Source organism: Pongo abelii, chromosome 7, assembly GCF_028885655.2.
Source record: "Pongo abelii isolate AG06213 chromosome 7, NHGRI_mPonAbe1-v2.0_pri, whole genome shotgun sequence".
Classification (NCBI taxonomy): domain Eukaryota; kingdom Metazoa; phylum Chordata; class Mammalia; order Primates; family Hominidae; genus Pongo; species Pongo abelii.
The window spans coordinates 159488528-159495808 of NC_071992.2; the positions used below are offsets into that span (position 1 = coordinate 159488528).

At 48.8% G+C, this 7281-nt stretch overlaps 1 pseudogene; it reads left to right on the top strand.

Moving 5' to 3' along the window:
• Positions 1-5129: 5129 nt before the first annotated feature.
• On the top strand, positions 5130-5715 carry LOC100461507 (cell division control protein 42 homolog; annotated as a pseudogene).
• The last annotated feature ends 1566 nt before the right edge of the window (positions 5716-7281 follow it).

Genomic DNA, 7281 nt, shown 5'->3' on the forward strand with positions numbered 1-7281 from the left:
ATTTGTGTTGTGTGTCTATGCGTTTGGTAGGTGTGCATTTGTGGGGTGTGTGTGTGTGTGTGTGTGTGTATAAGGATGGCTTCACCGTGCACTGAGCCTGGCCTAGTGAAACCCGTGTTTGGAATATGTGGTTCCAGTCTCATAACCAACATGGGCAACCCCACATTGCCCTGCCCCTGGCTGCCGCACAGAGAGAGGTTTCTCCCGCTGAGCCTCAGGGGTGCTACTCAGTGCTTTTTCTGTCCAGGAAAGCCTCCCCAGCATCCACCCCACCACTCACAGCTTCCACCCACCACCCACAGCCTCCACCCACAGCCTCCAACCACCACCCACAGCCTCCACCCACCGCCTCCACCCACCACCCACAGCCTCCACCCACCGCCTCCACCCACCATGCACAGCCTCTACCCATCACCCACAGCCTCTACCCACCACCCACAGCCTCCACCCACCACCCACAGCCTCCACCCACCACCCAGTCTCCACCCACAGCCTCCACCCACCACCCACAGCCTCCCTAGCCTCCACAGACAGCCTCCACCCACAGCAGCAGGTGAGCACAGGCGGGCATTCTTCCCAACCCTAGGAAACTCCAAAGAGCAGATTTGCCTTCTAGAGGAGAGGAACCCCAAGACTCCAGTTGGGGAGACTTGCTGGGCAGGCCTGGGGCCCCTGAGGAGGCCCAAGGCAGGGAGCAGCTAAGGCTTCCAAGAACAAAGCAGTGGCCCTGGGCTCTCCCTGAGCACCGGGTGTCCTGACAGCCTCCAGGAGCTGAGGAGAGGGGCAGGGCCCCAGGCTGACCATAGCCTCCACATTCATAGCACTCTTTGCTGGCCCTACCTTCCAAGATGTTTATCTTTCCATAAACAAGAAAAGAACACCTCAACTGCAACTTTAGTCTGCAACACCTGGTCCCCAAAGCTAGTCTGTTAGAATGCACACCGACAAGCTGGATTCCAAGCGGACCTTCCCAGGTGCAGAACAAAGGTCAGGTGAGATCAACCATTCCTCTGCCTACCTGAGACCAGAAGTCAGCAGGACTAACTCTTCCTTTGCCTCCCCTCATCCCGGGCAATGTTTGCCCACGGATTACTGTTGGGCACTCGTTAATGAAACCAATTTGCCTAAACGCCTGCCCCCTCTTCCTGCGCTCCTTCTCCCGGTTAAAGAAACGTGTTTACACTGAGCCCCCCACAGACCTCCTCAGAGGACACGGGCCACGGAAGCTTCTGGGCCCGCATTTTTCCCGACCATGCCCTCAAGCTGTGGCTCAACAAACTTCAGCTGATGGAGACCCCTGCTTCAGTCTCCCAGGTTGGCCCTGGGTAAAGGATGAGAAACCCCATCAGACGTGAGAGGGATCAGACATCGAGGCTGCAGGTTTTGGGCTAAACTGACTTAGCAGGATTCTTGCTAACACTGAATTGTAGAGGAAAGGCACAGATGGGCCTGGGGGAAGGTTCAGAAGCTTGATTACAGATTGGCCAAGTAAACCATCCTCATCAGGTGCTGGGGTCAGCACTGTGGGGCGGGGCAGCCACGGGAAGCCTGCAGGGTCTTTCCAAGGCCGCAGAGTGGACCCGGAGGAACCATCCCGAGCCATAGCAGAGCCCAGCTGGTGTGGGTGGGGGCAGGGAAAAGGGAACTGCAGGGATTCTGTGTCCCGGCAAGCAGGAAGGAAGGGGCTGGGGCTGTGCTGAACCTGCGTCAACAGAGGCCAGCTCCTGCCTCAAACGCAGGGTCCTCTCCCCCTCCAATTGGCTGTGTGCCCAATGGTGTCCGGGAAGCAGGCTGACACTCACCCTGCTGGGAGTAAGAAAAGAAAAGAACTATTATCTGAGAAATGTGAGTCTTTTTCTATTATCAGGCCCAGAGAGATACTGACATGAGACAGCAGGTGCATCCTTCTACTACATTGAGCTATAGACTCATCTCTGGTGGTTGCCATTGCTAGCAGCTATGAATTCACCTGATAATGCCGCACTGGACACGAAAACCCACGCCCTGGAGCTTCCCCATGTCCAGCCAATCACCCAGCAATGTCACTTCGGTGAGCCAATCAGAATTCCTGACAAACAACTTTATATCAGCCACACCCTGCCCCCTTTTTGCCTTTAAAAATGCACTTGTATGGCTGGGCGCCATGGCTCACGCCTGTAATCCCAGCACTTTGAGAGGCCAAGGCGTGCAGATCACCTGAGGTCAGGAGTTCGAAACCAGCCTGGCCAACATGGTGAAACCCCATCTCTACTAAAAGTACAAAAATTAGCCAGGCATGGTGGCAGGTGCCTGTAATCCCAGCTACTTGGGAGGCTGAGGTAGGAGAATCGCTTGAACCCAGGAGGTGGAGGTTGCAGTGAGCCAAGATCACACCACTGCACTCCAGCCTGGGTGACTAAACAAGACTCTGTCTCAAAAAAAAAAAAAAAAAAAAAAAAAAAATCATTTGTAGTTGGGCTCAGTGGCTCACGCCTGTGATCCTAGCACTTTGGGAGGCCAAGGCAGGCAGATCACCTGAGGTCAGGAGTTCAAGACCAGCCTGGCTAACATGGTGAAACCCCGTGCTGACGTTTTTGTAGAAATCTCTACAAAAATACAAAAATTAGCTGGGTGTGGTGGCACACGCCTGTAATCCCAGCTACTCAGGAGGCTGAGATGGGAGAATCGCTTGAACCCAGGAGGCGGAGGTTGCAGTGAGCCAAGTTCGCGCCACTGCCCTCCAGCCTGGGCAACAGAGCAAGACTTGTCTTTAAAAAAAAAAGACTTGGAATCCATAGAAAGGAATGTCTGGGTTAAGATAAGGGATTGCAACACCAAGATTCTTATCATCCAGGTAAAGCCTCCAGATAGCAGGCTTCAGGGAGAATGGAATGTAAATGTTTCTTATCAGACATAAAAGGGTGTCAGTCTCTTAGCTGACACTCTCCTGGGTCAGGAAAAACGCCTCAGAAGAAGAAGGGGATTTTCTACAGAATGTAGATGTTTCTACATGAGAGACAACTTTGCACGGCTACTTCAAGGTATGGCAAATAAACATATATGCAGTTAAAATATCTCATTTCCTTCCTTGTCTGTCATGCGATGCTACAGCACAGTCAGGTTGGAAAGGCAGCGGTGTTATATAGGGTTAAATAAAACCTATTTGAGAGACTCTACAGTTTGTAGGGCACACTCCCCAGGCCTCTTAGGTAGGAATTTGGGCAAAAGAAGAAAAAAGGGCCAGAGTTTAGTCCTCAGAACGCTGACGTGGAACCCCCTGCCCTCAGCCAGCCAGCCTGCCCTGCCCTGTGCGAGCACCATGGAGCCAAGAGTGCCTGAGGGAGGAGGCAGCTGGAGGCAGGCCCTGGAGTGGTGGGCAGCCCTCCCAGCCTCCTAACCCATGCTCAGACAGGTGACCACTGGCAGGCCCAGCTCCAGGCTAGCCCCAGGGACAGGGAGACCAGTCCCCCTCAGTGGGAGTCTGAGAGGGTGGCTCTAAGATTCCCCACCAACACCAACCACTGACTGGTGTGGAGGAAGCCCAGGGTGTGGGACCCTAGCATGGTAGGAGGTGGCCATCAGGACCAGGCGTGTGAGGCTTGTGGGAAGAAAGGACCTTTTGCCAAATAGGAGGTGGTGTCTTCTTCAGGTATGTCAGGGTAGGAGGCTCCCACTCCGTGTCTCATTGGCCATCAACAATGGTAGCCCCAGATCCCCAGTGCCCAGCCAGCCTCTCTGGGACCTCTCTGTGCAGGTAAGACTTCGTAACCACTGAAGGGGCTCTTCCTGCCTGCTGCATAAAGAAAGACCATGACATTGCAGTAAGGAAAGAGTTTAATAGACAAAAGGCTGGCCACGCTACAGAGATGGAGTTAGCACTCAACCTTGTGCAAAACTCACAGGTTAGGGGTTGTTCAAAGACAGTTTTAGGGGAAGGAGTGGGGAAGGCCAGGTAATAGGTGCTTGCTGCTGATTGCTTAGAGCAGAGATGAAATCACAGGGGGTCAATGCTGAGTCCTAAGGACTGAGTCACTTCTGGGTGGGGTCACACGAGCAGGATTGGCAGATCCAGGTGGGTCCAGGTGGAGCCACGGTCAGACATGCACAAACACTGGAAAAGATTTCTCAAAAAGCCAATCTACAATAGTGGTGTTATCTGCAGGAATAACTGGGGAAGTTGTAGATCTTATAACCTCAGAAAAAAATGGCTGACAACCCTTTCTGTCTGTGCCTTACCAGGACTCAGGCAAGCTCCACCTCCCGGGTTCAAGCAATTCTCATGCCTCAGCCTCCTGCGTAGCTGGGATTACAAACACATGCCACCACACCTGGCTAATTTTTGTATTTTTTGGTAGAGATGGTGTTTCACCATGTTGGCCAGGCTGGTCTCAAACTCCTGACCTCAAGCGCTCTGCCTGCCTTGGCCTCCCAGTGTGCTGGGATTACAGCTGTGAGCCACCATGCCCAGCCCAGTACCTATTTTTACTGAAGACAAATCATAGTAGGACAAATTTATTTAAAATAATTGTTCGTCTTATACTTGGCCTGAGTGTTTGCATAATGTCAGCAAGAATAATTATTTGCCATATAAGCCTGTCTTAAAATTGGCTTTGCTGGAACTTTATTCTATAAGGAATCCCAGATTTGACTTTTTTTAAAGGCTTGAGCCCAGCCATGATTTATTGGTGCCTGAAAATACCTATATAAATTGGGCAATGTCCTCTCTTTAAGGTCCCAAGATAATTTGGGGCTCCTGAGCCTGTCAGAAAGTGACACTCTTTACATACTACAGGCAAGGAACTCTGTACAGTGACTGTGTAGACAAGGGATGAGGCCAACTTCATAAGTCAGCTTTGACTCCTTAAAGCAGTCTGTTTGCATCCGAAAGTACATCATTCCAGTCAAAGCTTTGGTAAAATAACCAGTGTCTCCAATTATGTCCTGTTACAAAAGAAAATACATTCTTATTGAACTTATGCAAATAACTGTACTGCCGTAAATTAAGTATACTTGCAAATAGTTTTCAAATTTCTACGGAAATCAGGTAGACAGAAATGTACTTCAGAGTTTACTCACAGGAGTGTACTTAACCCAATTGTGAAAAGCTGTAGAGTGCTGCCAATGCCCCAGTGAAGAAGCTGAGGTCAACATCAGATTTGAAATATTTAAAGTGGATACAAAATCATTTCAGCAATGCAGACAATGAAGTGTGTTGTTGTGGGCAATGGTGCTGTTGGTAAAACATGTCTCCTGATATCCTACACAACAAACAAATTTCCATCGAAATATGTACCAACTGTTTTTAACAACTATGCAGTCACAGTTATGATTGGTGGAGAACCATATACTCTTGGACTTTTTGATACTGCAGGGAACAACGATGATGACAGATTATAACTGCTGAGTTATCTACACACAGATGTATTTCCAGTCTGTTTTTCAGTGGTCTCTCCATCTTCATTTGAAAATGTGAAAGGAAAGTGGGTGTCTGAGATAACTCACCACTGTCCAAAGACTCATTTCTTGCTTGTTGGGACCCAAATTCATCTCAGAGACGACCCCTCTACTATTGAGAAACTTGCCAAGAACAAACAGAAGCCCATCACTCCAGGGACTACTGAAAAGCTGATCCCTGACCTGAAGGCTGTCAGGTATGTGGTGTGTTCTGCACTCACACAGAAAGGCCTAAGGAATGTATTTGATGAAGCAATATTGGCTGCCCTGGAGCCTCCATAACTGAAAAAGACCCACAGGTGTGTGCTGCTATGAACATCTCTCCAGAAGCCTTTCTGCACAGCTGGTGTCAGCATCATACTAAAAGCAATGTTTAACTCAAACTAAAGATTAAAAAATAAAATTCGTTTTTGCAACACTGACAAATGTCCTGCACCTACCCACATGCACTCGTGTGAGACAAGGCCCATAGGTATGGCCCCCCTTCCCCCGCAGTACTAGTTAATTTTGAGTAATTGCGTATTGTCAAAAAAGTGATTAGTACAAGGTTTTGTTTTGTTGTTTCAAAATTTTTTTGTTGTTTAAAAGCAAGGCATGCTTGTGGATGACTCTGTAACAGACTAATTGGAATTGTTGAAGCTGCTCCCTGGTTCCACTCTGGAGAGTAATCTGGGAGATCTTTTTGTGTGTGTGTGTGTGTGTGTGTGTGTGTGTGTGTGTGTGTGTGTGTGTTTCTCTCCTCTTTTCTTGGGAGGAGTGTGTGTGGGGTTTATTTTTTAGTCTTTTTTTTTTTAATTCATTAACCAGTGGATAGCCCTTAAGGGGACAGGACAGATTGAGTCCACATTCCGCTTCCTAGATATGGTTTAGAAAACATGTTCCCCACCTGGGGCTCTCAGGAAGGAGTATAGTAAATGCCTCATTTAATAACAGACTCCTTTTTGAAAGTTACCTTTTCCCTCCACCTTTGAGTAGATCCAATATTTGATGAAACTCATGAAAGTGGGTGGAGCCTGTCTTGCCCCTCCTCTTTTCTAGGACACACTATATGTGACTGTGACTTTCAAAGACATTTGTTTGCCATTTGCTGATTTTGGGGGGGAAGTTAATTTCTAACTTCTTTCACTAATAAATGAAGAAAAGTATTGAACCTTTGAAATGCACCAAATGAATTGAGTTTGTAATTAAAAATTTTTTTCCCTGTCAGTCATTGTCTTATATGCTTAGCATAGATTTGCAGCTCAGTAGTATATGGTGTTCCTAGAAAGCAGCTGAAGACCTGGTATGTAGAGGAAATACCAGGGGTGGTGCTAGAAGATAGACATCTGTGGAATGATTCACATCCTCTCATTAGGAGGATGGAGGCCTGCTTCATTAAGAAGCTGGGGGTCGGGTGGGGGTGGGGAGAACACATAACAACATGGGAACCAGTCAGGGGAATCCTCTTATTTCTGTTTTGCACATGAGGAACCCTAGAGCAGCCAGGTGAGGCTCTCTAGTTTAATAAAAGTCATGGAAAGAGTCTTTTTTTTTTTTTTTTTTTTTTTTTGAGATGGAGTCTCGCTCTGTCGCCCAGGCTGGAGTGCAGTGGCACGATCTCGGCTCATTGCAACCTCCACCTCCCAGGTTCACACCATTCTCCTGCCTCAGCCTCCCAAGCAGCTGGGACTACAGGCGCCCACCACCACGCCCAGCTAAATTTTTTGTATTTTTAGTAGAGACGGGGTTTCACTACGTTAGCCAGGATGGTCTCAATCTCCTCACCTCATGATCCACCTGCCTCGGCCTCCCAAAGTGCTGGGATTACAGACGTGAACCACCGCACCCTACTGGAAAGAGTCTTATGAA